This window comes from Rhinopithecus bieti, unplaced genomic scaffold, assembly GCF_001698545.2.
Source record: "Rhinopithecus bieti isolate Rb0 unplaced genomic scaffold, ASM169854v2 scaffold_4967, whole genome shotgun sequence".
NCBI lineage: Eukaryota > Metazoa > Chordata > Mammalia > Primates > Cercopithecidae > Rhinopithecus > Rhinopithecus bieti.
The window spans coordinates 1031368-1043934 of NW_016804726.1; the positions used below are offsets into that span (position 1 = coordinate 1031368).

At 47.6% G+C, this 12567-nt stretch overlaps 1 pseudogene; it reads right to left on the reverse strand.

The window, feature by feature from the left end:
* Window positions 1-3340: 3340 nt before the first annotated feature.
* On the reverse strand, window positions 3341-4535 carry LOC108528466 (actin, cytoplasmic 1-like; annotated as a pseudogene).
* Window positions 4536-12567: the final 8032 nt, after the last annotated feature.

The following is a 12567-nucleotide window of genomic DNA, read 5'->3' on the forward strand; positions in this document are numbered from 1 at the left end:
TTTTTTTTTTTTTTTTTTTTTTTTTTTTTTTTTTTTTTTTGTAGAGATGAGGTTTCATCATGTTGCCTAGGCTGGTCTCCAACTCATGAGCCCAAGGGATCCACCCACCTTGGACTCCCAAAGTGTTGGGATCACAGGTCTGAGCCACCTCGCCTGGTAAAGTTCTTTTCAATATTTTGCTATTATAAGCAATGTTACCCTGAATATCCTTGAACCTGTCATTTCACACATAAGTGAGTATATCCATAGGACAAATTCTGAAAAGTGAAATAGTTGAGGGAAACTGGACACACACTTTTTTTTTTTGTTTTGAGACAGTCTCACTCTGTTGGCTCTGTTGCCCAGTCTGGAGGGCAGTGGCACAATCTTGGCTCACTGCAACCTCCATCTCCCAGGTTCATGTGGTTCTCATGCCTCAGTCTCACAAGTAGCTGGGATTACAGGCAAGTGCCACTATGCCTGGCTAATTTTTTTTTTTTTTTTTTTTTGAGTTTTGCTTTTGTTGCCCAGGCTGGAGTGCAATGGTGCGATCTTGGCTCACCGCAACCTCCGCCTCCTGGGTTCAAGCAATTCTCCTTCCTCAGCCTCCTTAGTAGCTGGGACTATAGGTGCCCACCACTATACCCGGCTAATGTTTATATTTTTAGTAGAGACAGAGTTTCTCCATGTTGGTCAGGTTGGTCTCGAACTCCCGAACTCAGGTGATCCACCCACCTCAGCCTCCCAAAGTGCTGGGATTACAGACGTGAGCCACTGCACCCGGCCTAATTTTTGTATTTTTAATAGAGACAGGGTTTCACCATGTTGGCCAAGCTGGTCTTGAACTCCTGGCCTCAAGTGATCCACCTACCTCAGCCTCCCAAAGTGCTGAGATTATAGGCCCGGCCCACACACTTTTTTTTTTTTTTTTTGAGACAGAGTCTTGTTCTGTCACCCAGGCTAGAGTGCAGTGGCGCAATCTCGACTCAGTGCAACTTCTGCCTCCTGGGTTCAAGCGATTATTCTGTCTTAGCCTCCTGAGTACCTGGGACTACAGGCGCACGCCACCATGCCCGGCTAATTTTTGTATTTTTAGTGGAGATGGGGTTTCACCATATTGGCCAGGTTGGTCTTGAACTCCTGACCTTGTGATCCGCCTGCCTTGGCCTCCCAAAGTGCTGGGATTACAGGCCCAGCCTCACACAATTTTAATATTGTGTTAGATATGCCAGACTGCTTTCCACTGAAGTTCACCAATTTACACTGTGATCCATACATTCTTCACATGACTGTCAACATGGTATTATTAAACCCTTTGGTTTTTGGCCTATCTGATAGTGTCAAAAAGATTATCATTGTGGTTTTGTCATGTCTCTTTTTATAGTTGAAGTTGAACATCTTATCATATACTTAAGATCCATTTGCAAACTTAAAGGGCAAATAACAAAGTGGGAGATTACAAATCACATCAACGAGACAAAGACAAACAAGAAATTGAACAAAAACTTGAACTGGAATGTCACAAAAGAAGAAATCCAAATGGGCAATAAAGGAACTACCAATTAAAAATTAGAATCAGCCAGGCATGGTGGCTCACGCCTGTAATCCCAGCACTTTGGGAGTCCGAGGTGGGCAGATCATCTGAGGTTGGGAGTTCAAGACCAGCCTGGCCAAAGTGGCAAAATCCTGTCTCTAGTAAAAATACAAAAATTAGCCAGTATTGTGGCATACGCCTGTAATCCCAGCTACTTGGGAGGCTGAGGCACCAGAATCACTCGAACCCAGGAGGCAGATGTTGCAGTGAGCCGATATCGTGCCATTGCACTCCAGTCTGGGCAAGACAGTGAGATATGTCTCAAAAAAAAAAAAAAAAAAACTCAAATCACAATAAAGCACCATTGCATGCTCATCTGAGTGGTTAAAATTAAGAAGTCTGTGAAAACCAAATATTGCCAGTGAAGTGGAAGAGTGGGAACTCTCACACACTGGGGCAGGAGTAGAAACTGGTAAACTGTACAGACAAATGGTTTAGCATTATCTAGAAAAACTGAAGATATACATACCCTTTATCCCAGCAATTCCACTCCTAGTATACATACTCCTTGACGAAGCCTTCCCTATGCGTTCCAGGAGTCTTATAAATTATTGTTCAGAGCAGAAGTGTTTCTAATAGAACAAAAATGGAAAATCTAGCTGGGCTTGGTGGCATGCACCTGTGGTCCCAGCTCCTCAGGAAGCTGAGGTGGGAGGACCGCTTGAGCCCAGGAGTTCGAGGCTACAGTGAGCTATGATCTCACCACTGCATTCCAGCCTGAGCAACAAACACAGTGAGACCCTGTCTCTAAAAATAAGAAAGTAGGCGGGGGGGGGGGAATCAAATGTTTGTTCATAGTAAAGTGGAAAACTAAATTGTGGTTTATTAATACAGTGGAAATCACACAGCAATAAAATGAACAAATCACAGCTTTACACATCAATGTGGCTGGATTGCCAAAAGGAAAGGGAATAACAGTGATGGAGTCAGTGTAGTGGTGACATCTTCAGAGAAGCAAAGGCTATATGGGAAGGTCACACAGTTGGGAACTGGTCTGCTAAGACTGGCTATATTTTATTTCATGGCCTGGATAATGATTACACAAATGTTGGCTTTATCTTTAAATTGTACTTATTATATTTCACATATGCCTTGTGTGTATGATTGCCAGGTTTGAATGTATATATACGTTCCTCCAAAAATCATGTTGAAATTTAGTCACCAAGGTGATATTAGGAGGTGGGACTCTGGGAGGTGGTCAGGTGGATTAGGTCATGAGGGCAGAGCCTCTGCCTTTTTTTTTTTTTGGTTTGAAGTGTGCAGTTTTATTCAACTTGGTCTCAAGTCAGTGTACAGGTAAGCCCTGGCTGCCTCCACCCACTCCCAGGGAGACCAAAAGCCTTCATACATCTCAAGTTAGGGGACAAAAAAGGCAGGGCATGAAGGCTGATCATTCAAAATAAAACAAAATAAAAAATATGAAGGCAAAGATTTAAAAAATTTTGCATTACATAATTTACATGAAAGCAATGCTATCACCTCCCCTGTGTGGACTCAGGAAAGGACTGGGCCATTCTCCTTAGAGAGAAGTGGGGTGGCTTTTAGGAGGGCAAGGGGCTTCCTGTAACAATGCATCTCACGATATTTGGAATTACTATTAAAAAAAAAGAACAATGTACAATCAAAGTCCTTAGCCACATGGTAGAGCTTTGGGGGATGCTTGCACCAAACGACTGCTGTCACCTTCAGCGTTCCAGTTTTTAAATCCTGAGTCAAGCCCAGAAAAAAGCCCAAAACAAAACAACAACAAAAAGAAAACCATGCCAATCTTATTTTGTTTTCTGCGTGTTAGGTTTTGTCAAGAAAGGGTGTAATGCGACTAAGTCACAGTCCACCTAGAAGCATTCGTGGTGGACGATGGAGGGTCCGGACTCGTCATACTCCTGCTTGCTGATCCACATCTGCTGGAAGGTAGACAGCGAGGCCAGGATGGAGGCACTGAGCCACACGGAGTACTTGCACTCGGGAGGAGCAATGATCTTGATCTTCATTGTGCTGGGCGCTAGGGCGATGATCTTCTTCTGTATCCTGTTGGTGATGCCAGGGTACATGGTGGTGCTGCCAGACAGCACTGTGTTGGTGTACAGATCTTTGCGGATGTCCACGTCACACTTCTTGATGGAGTTGAAGGTAGTTTCGTGGATGCCACAGGATTCTATGCCCAGGAAGGAAGACTGGAAGAGCGCCTCGGGGCAGTGGAACCACTTGTTGCCAATGGTGATGACCTGGCCATCGGGCAGCTCATAGCTCTTCTCCAGGGAGGAACTGGAGGCCATCATGGCCATCTCCTGCTTGATTTCCAGGGCAACATAGCACAGCTTCTTCTTGATGTCACGCATGATTTCCCGCTCAGCCATGGTGTGAAGCTGTAGCTGTGCTCAGTGAGGATCTTCACGAGGTAGTCAGTCAGGTCCCGGCCAACCAGGTCCAGAGGCAGGATGGCGTGTGGGAGGGCATACCCCTTGTACATGGGCACAGTGTGGGTGACCCTGCCAGAGTCCATCACAATGCCAGTGGTATGGACAGAGGCGTGCAGGGACAGCATGGCCTGGATGGCCATGTACATGGCTGGGGTGCTGAAAGTCTCAAACATGATCTGGGTCATCTTCTCACGGTTGGCTTTGAGGTTCAGGGGGGCCTCGGTCAGCAGCACAGGGTGCTCCTCGGGAGCCACACACAGCTCGTTGTAGAAGGTGTGGTGCCAGATCTTCTCCATGTCATCCCAGTTGGTGACGATGCTGTGCTCGATGGGGTACTTCAGGGTGAGGATGCCTCTCTTGCTCTGGGCCTCGTTGCCCACATAGGAGTCCTTCTGACCCATGCCCACCGTCATGCCCTGGTGCCTGGTGCACTCCATGATGGAGGCGAAGACAGCCCAGGGGACATCCTCGCCTGTGAAGCCACCCTTGCACATGCCAGAGCCGTTGTCAACAACAAGCTCAGCGATATCATCATCCATGGTGAGCTGGCTGCGGGTGTGGACAAGCAGCGGAGTGGTGAGGGAGAGGCTTTGTGCTTGCGGGGCGGATGCAGGCTCCCTTTTTTTTTTTTTTGATACAGAGTTTTACTCTGTTGCCCACACTGAGTGCAGGGGCACAAACATGGCTCCCTGCAGCCTCAACCTCCTGGGTTTAAGCGATCCTCGAGCTCCCTGGGACTACACATACACGCCACAATGCCTAGTCAGCTATGGTGGTTCACGCCTGTAATCCCAGCACTTTCAGAGGCTGAGGCAGGTGGATTTCTTTTAGCTCAAGAGTTCAAGACAAGCCTGACCGACACAGCAAATCCCAGCACTTTGGGAGGCTGAGGCAGGCAGATAGCTTTGAGCTCAGGAGTTAAGACAAGCCTAGCCAACATGGCAAAACCTCATTTCTACAAAAAATACAAAAATTAGTTAGGTGTTTGTGGCTCGAGCCTGTAGACACAGTTACATGGGAGGCTGAGGTTGAAGAATTGCTTGAACCCGGGAGGCAGAGGTTGTAGTGAGCTATAACCATACCACTGCACTCAAGCCTGGGTGACAGAGTGACACCCTGTCTCAAAAAAAAGAAAAAAAAAAAAAGAGGTGGGGTGGGTGGGGAGTTCTACTTTGTTGCCCAGGCTGGTCTCAAACTCCTGGGCTCAAGCGTCCCAAAGGGCTGGGATTACAGGTGTAAGCCATTGTGCTCGGGCCTTGTCTCACAATTTCTGTGGGTCGGCAGTCCAGGCATAACTTAGCCAGGTCCTCTGCCCAGGGTCTTCCAGGGCTGCAATCAAGGTATGGACTGGGCTACATTGTCATCTGGAGGCTCCAATGGGGAAGAATCTGCTTGCAAGCTCGTGCAGATTGTTGGCAGAATTCATTTCCTTGTGGCTATGTGGCTGAGGGCCCTGGCTTTTTACTGTTGGCAGGAGGCCTCTGGCAGATTCTAGAGGCCACCCAAGAGTCCCTTGCCAAGTGGGCTTCCATAACATGTGGGTTATTTCATCAAGCCAGCAAGGAAATCTACTGATTCAATCTGCTAACATAGAGTCTTATATAACATGATACAATCTGGAAGTGACAGCCCACCACCTTTGCCATATTCATTAGAAGTGGGTCATAGGTTCTGCCCACAAGCAAAGTGAGGGGATCACACAAGGATGTGGACACTAGGAGGTGGGAATTATTAGCACTCTCCTGAGGGTTAGTCAGCTACAACTGCTTATTGTTTTGGGAGGTGTTGCCTATTCCCCCCCCCCTTTTTTTTTCTTATCCATTTACAAGACCTCTATAGATTAAATAAACTCACCCTTTGTTTGCCACATAAGGTGCCACTTCAATAATTATTTTGTTTGTTTTTGAGACAAAGTCTCACTCTGTTGTCCAGTCTGGAGTGCAGTGGTGCAATCATGGCTCATTGCAATCTCAGTCTCCAGGGCTCAAGTGATCCTCCCACCTCAGCCTCCTGAGTAGCTGGGACTACAAGCACAACCACGCTTGGCTAATTATTTTTATTTTTAGTGGAGATAGGGTCTCACTATATTGCCCAGGCTGGTCAAACTCTGGGGCTCACGCAATCCTCCTGCCTCAGCCTCCCAAAGTGCTGGCTTTACAGGTGTGAGCCACTGTGCCTGGCCTCAATACATTTCTGATAAATAAATAAATCACTTAATGAATCTCCCTACTGGTTTTTCTACACGTTTGGCAGCAGCAAGAGTGATTTCATCAGCCCTATCAAGAGTCTGTTTCTCTTACCCAGAAAGCTGAGCTAGGTCAAAGCACAGAATTTAACTGAGGTTCAAGAATTTAAACCGAGGTACTAATTTGGATTTGATTTGAAATTGCATTTATTTTTATTTATGCAAAGATGAATCAAAGTAGTACAAAAGATCAACCTGCAATGAGACTGCAAAGAGGAAGACAAGGCAGGCATTCCTCTTGTGTCTCACAGAGATGCACCTGAAGCCCTGCGGTCTTGGCAGTCCATATGGAATATGATGTTTGTCAGGTTGGAGGAGCATGGAATGGTGAAGGCTTGCAGTCTTTTTTTTTCTTTTTTTCTTTTCTTTTTATGAGACAGAGGTCTCACCATGTCATCTAGGCTATGGTGCAGTGGCACAATCACAGCTCACTGCAGCCTTGAACTCCTGGGCTCTAGTGATCCTCCCTCCTTAGTTTCCTGAGTAGCTGGGACTACAGGTGTCCATGCGCCACTAAGCCTGGCTAATTTTCTATTATTTTGTAGAGATGAAGTCCTGTTGTGTTGCCCAAGCTGGTCTCAAACCACTGGTTCAAATGATCCTCCCACCTTGGCCTCCCAAAGTGCTGGGACTACAGGCAGGAGCCACCATGCTTGGCCAAGGCGTGCTGTCTTGTATGCCTCTAGCAACCTGGATACCCCCATACATCTTCCATCACCAGGCAGTGCCATACATTCCCCTCTCTAGTAAAAGCCACATCACCATGCCCATCGTTCAGGTGCTGGGCTTTACGGATTTGCTGTGCCGGCCCTGGCCATGTCCGCCTTATTTGTGCCTGGACTGCAGAGCCAAGCAGTTGTCCAATTATTTCACACAGCCTTCTTCCTTTTGCCCAGGAAAACCATTCGGAATCATTCAAAACTCAACTCCTGGCGGGGTGTGGTGGCTTACGCCGTAATCCCAGCACTTTGGGAGGGCGAGGTGGGCGGATCACAAGGTCAGGAGATCGAGACCATCCTGGCTAACATGGTGAAACGCCGTCTCTACTAAAAATACAAAAAATTAGCCGGGCATGGTGGTGGGAACCTCTAGTCCCAGCTACTCGGGAGGCTGAGGCAGGAGAATGGCGTGAACCTGGGAGGTAGAACTGGCAGTGAGCCGAGATCCAGCCACCACACTCCAGCCTGGGTGACAGTGAGACTCCGTCTCAAAAAAAAAAAAAAAGACTCAACTCCTGCCAGCTGCGGTGGCTCACACTTGTAATCCCAGCACTTTGGGAGGCCGAGGCAGGCAGATCACTTGAGATCAGGAGTTCAAGACCAGCCTGGCCAACCTGGTGAAACCCCATCTTTATTTAAAAGTACAAAAATTAGCTGGGCATGGCGGCAGTTACCTATAATCCCAGTTACTCAGGAGGCTGAGGCAGGAGAATCGCTTGAACCTGGGAGGTGGAGGTTGCAGTGAGCCGAGGTCAAGCCACTGCACTCTAGCCTGGGCAACAAAGCAAGACTCTGTCTCAAAAAAAAAAAAAAATCAACTGCTAGGTTGTCTCCTAGATGAACGTCAACATTTCCAGGCTGTGGTAGTTATATCATCACCTTTGTGTGAACCTCTGTGTTAACTTCCACTACAAAGTTCTGTCATCGGGCCAGGTGCGGTGGCTCATGCCTGTAATCCCAGCACTTTGGGAGGCCAAGGCAGGCAGATCACAAGGTTAGGAGATCGAGACCATCCTGGCCAACATGGTGAAACCTCGTCTCTACTAAAAACACAAAAATTATCTGGGTGTGGTGGCGCATGCCTGTAATCCCAGCTACTCGGGAGGCTGAGGCAGGAGAATCGCTTGAACCCAGGAGGCAGAGGTTGCAGTGAGCCAGATTGTGCCACTGCACTCCAGCCTGGTGACAGAGCAATACTCCGTCTGAAAAAAAAAAAAAATACTGTCATAGATCTATTGTGTCATTGTGTTTACATTTCTGTTTCACTAGATAGTAAAACCCTCAAGAACATGGACTGAGTCTGGTTTTCCTGTGGACTTGTTTGTCCAGTTGTCCATGCATGATCTCCATGTGGGCATCCCACGGGCACATCACCATGCCCACTGTTGAACTCATCTGAAGCACTCTCTGAATGTCCATACGGCACCCAAGCCACGGGGTTTCACCGTGTTAGCCAGGATGGTCTCGATCTCCTGACCTCGTGATCCGCCCACCTCGGCCTCCCAAAGTGCTGGAATTATAGGTGTAAGCCACGATGCGCGGCCTGCCTGGCTAATTTTTTGTATTTTTAGTAGAGACGGGGTTTCACCGTGTTAGCCAGGATGGTCTCGATCTCCTGACCTCGTGATCCACCTGCCTCGACCTTCCAAATGCTGGGATTACAGGCATGAGCCGCCGCGCCCGGCCCATTTATTCTTGTATCCCTGCCGCCCGACACAGTGCTTGCCACATAGGAGTTAATTCATATTCATTGAACTGAATCAGATATTTGTATCTTCAGGGCCAGTTACCTAAGAAATGCTCAGGACCTGTTTGTTACATTACATTCTAGAAAAGATGCTTCTCCCAAAGCCTTCTGCCCACCCTCCTTCTCTGGCAGGCTTGGATTAACACTGAGAGCCACTAGTTTGTCACATAGCAACAATAGTAAAGAAAGAGCTACTGCCGAATAGAGCAGACGCTTGCCTGCTGCAGAGAGCAGAGCAGAGCTATTTTGAGATCCTTTAGGTAGAGTCACAGTCTGATAGGTCCACACATTGTGGCTATAGTTACCACACATGGCATCAGCTTAGGGGGTACAAGGCATCAAAAAAATCTTATTTGCATATCAGTTTCTTTTGCCATCATTTGGAGAATCCTTTTAGAATATAAAGGACCAGGCCGGGCGCAGTGGCCCATGCCTGTAATCCCCACACTTTGGGAGGCAGAGGCAGGCAGATCACCTGAGGTCGGGAGTTTGAGACCAGCCTGACTAACATGGAGAAACCCCGTCTCTACCAAAAATACCAAAAAATTAGCTGGGCATCGTGGCACATGCCTGTAATCCCAGCTACTCAGGAGGCTGAGGCAGGAGAATCGCTTGAACCCGGGAGGCGGAGGTTGTGGTGATCCAAGATCACACCATTGCACTCCAGCCTGGGTAACAAGAGTGAAACCATGTCTCAAAAAACAACAACAACAACAACAAAAAATATATATATGTATATGACCAAAACTTAGATATTTTTTCTAGTTGTGAAGTCAATCGGGCTTTTGTTTCCAATACTGTTAACATATTTTAATATTCCACTGAATTATTGTACAGATGTGCTCATTGATAGATAAGATGACCACATATTCTACGGCCGGGCACGGTGGCTCACACCTGTAATCCCAGCACTTTGGGAGGCCAAGGCGGGTGGATCACCTGAGGTCAGGAGTTCAAGACCAGCCTGGCCAACGTGGTGAAACCCTGTCTCTACTAAAGACACAAAAAATTAGCTGGGCATGGTGGTGCACGCCTGTAGTCCTAGCTGCTCAGGAGGCTGAGGCAGGAGAATCACTTGAACCCAGGAGGCAGAGGTAGCAGTGAACAGAGATCGCGCCACTGCACTCCAGTCTGGGTGACAGAGTGAGACTCTGTCTAAAAAAAAAAAAAAAAAAAGGCCACATATTCCAAATGAAAAGCAGGACCCAGGTGTCAGCCCAAACTTCCCAGCGTGGTACCCATGGCCCTTTGTGGTCTGGCAGGGCCCACCTTTTCAGTGTCCTCTCCTGCCTGGGCACATGATGTTATACCCATGGTGAGCAGCATTCAGGCGCCAGTGTGACAGGTGCTTATGCTCATGCATTATCCATCCATGTTTGCCTTGCGGGAGCCCCACCGCTCTGGCCAGTAACTATTTATCTCTATGAGCTTCTCTCCAAGTAGATGGTGTGCCACCAGGGCAGGAACAGTGTGTACCCCATCTTTGAATTCCTAGTACCCAGCACAGTGCTGAGCACAAAGAGGCTTCATAAGGGTTGGGTTGGGGTATAAAGAGTGCAAGTTCTGGCCAGGCATGGGGGCTCATGCCTTAATTCCAGCACTTTGGGAGGCTGAGGCAGGAGGATGGCTTGAGGCCAGAAGTTTGAGACCAGTCTGGGTAACACAGCGAGACCCCGTCACTACAAAAAATACAAAAATTTGGCTGGGTGCAGTGGCTCATGCCTGTAACCCCGGCACTTTGGGAGGCTGAGGTGGGCAGATCGCTTGAGCCCAGGAACTCAAGACCAGCCTGGGCAACATGGAGCTCTAAAGCAAGTGAAATGTCCTTGATTAATGAGTACAAAGACTTACTCTCCCTCTGGTTTAAAGTCTCTACTAAAAATAGAAAAATAAGCCGGCATGGTGGCGCAGACCTGTAATCCCAGCTACTCGGGAGGCTGAGGTGGGAGGATCAGCTGAACCCAGGACTTGGAGGTTGCAATGAACAAACATCGTGTCACTGCACTCCAGCCTGGGCCACAGAATGAAACACTGTCTGAAAAAAAAAAAAAAACCACCAAAATTAGCTGGGCATGGCACTGCACACCTGCAGTGATGCTGAGTGGGAAGGATCACTTCAGCCCAGGAATTGGAGGCTGCAGTGAGCCACGATTACACCACTGCACTCTAGTCTGGGCAACAGAGCAAGATCCTGTCTCCATAAAAATAATTTCTTTTTAAAAGAGTGCAAGATCCTTGGTTACCTTTTGTTCCGCTGGTGCATTTCATTCCTGATGGTGGCACAGTCATGTCTAATGATAAGGAAAGTCACAAGTTCTGTGGCTGTTTTTGTGAGTTTACCACTCTGTTTTTAAATTTTGTGGAAAAGATATTGTGTGCATGTGAGTGTGTGTTTGTGAGCATGTTTATGTATAGAATTTCCCTCTTTCTTTATTCATTCAACAAACACTCATTGGCTATGAATTCTGTCCCAGTTCCTGTCCTAGGTGCTGGCATCTTGAGGAAGCATAAGACCTGCCTCCTGCCCAAAGAAAGTAGTAAGGGTTCTGTAGAAAGAATCCTGGATATCATGTTGGAAGACCTCCATTCCAACCTTCCTTTTACTTCAGGTTGGGGTCTCATGAAGGACATTTCATTTCCTTTAGAGCTTATTGCCCAGAGTAAACACTTACTCTTTTCTGGTGTAATTATAAAGAATCCAATCAAGCTATCTGAGATTCCAGAAGAGAGAGAGGTTGACTGGCATCCTGATGGACAAGTAAGCTAGGTCATGTCCTTTTCAGGGCCAGAAAGCCCTTGTTGCTGTAGTAGCATAGATGAGGTTGGGGCAGGTGAGGATCCACTAACTACGACCAGATTCACAAATCAATATTCATCTGATCAATAAGTTTGGGTTGAGTCCCTCTTCATCAGGTCTTAAATTAGGAGCTGGGAGAGAGAGATGGACGACATGGTCACCTTCCCTGCTGTGCAGGAAAGGCTGACAAGGACCCAGGCAACTATAATATGATGTGCAATGTAGGTGATTCAAAAGTACAGGATGGGCTGGGAATGGTGGCTCACACCTATAATCCTAGCACTTTGGGAGTCTGAGGCAGGAGGATCGTTTGAGGCCAGGAGTTCAAGACCAGCCTGGACAACATACTGAGAGCTGTCTCTATTAAAATAATAATCGTAGGCCGGACACGGTGGCTCACGCCTGTAATCCCAGCACTTTGGGAGGCCGAGGTGGGCGAATCACAAGGTCAGGAGATCGAGACCATCCTGACTAACACGGTGAAACCCCGTCTCTACTAAAATACAAAAAATTAGCCAGGCGAGGTGGCGGGCGCCTGTAGTCCCAGCTACTTGGAGGCTGAGGCAGGAGAATGGCGTGAACCTGGGAGGCGGAGCTTCCAGTGAGCCGAGATAGTGCCACTGCACTCCAGCCTGGGCGACAGAGCAAGACTCTGTCTAAAAATAATAATAATAATAATTATTATTATTATTATAATAGCCGGGCACAGTGGCTCAAGCCTGTAATCCCAGCACTTTGGGAGGCTGAGGCAGGCGGATCACGAGGTCAGGAGATCTAGACCTTCCCGGCTAACACGGTGAAACCCCATCTCTATTAAAAATACAAAATAATTAGCTGGGCATGGTGGCGGGCTCCTATAGTCTCAGTTACTCGGGAGGCTGAGGCAGGAGAATGGCGTGAACCTGGGAGGCAGAGCTTGCGCTCTGCACTCCAGCCTGGACAACAGAGGGAGACTCCGTCTCAAAATAAATAAATAAACAAATAAAATAATAATAATAATAATGATAATAATAATAAAAGACGGCCAGGCACAGTGGCTCATGCTTGTAATCCCAGCACTCTGGGA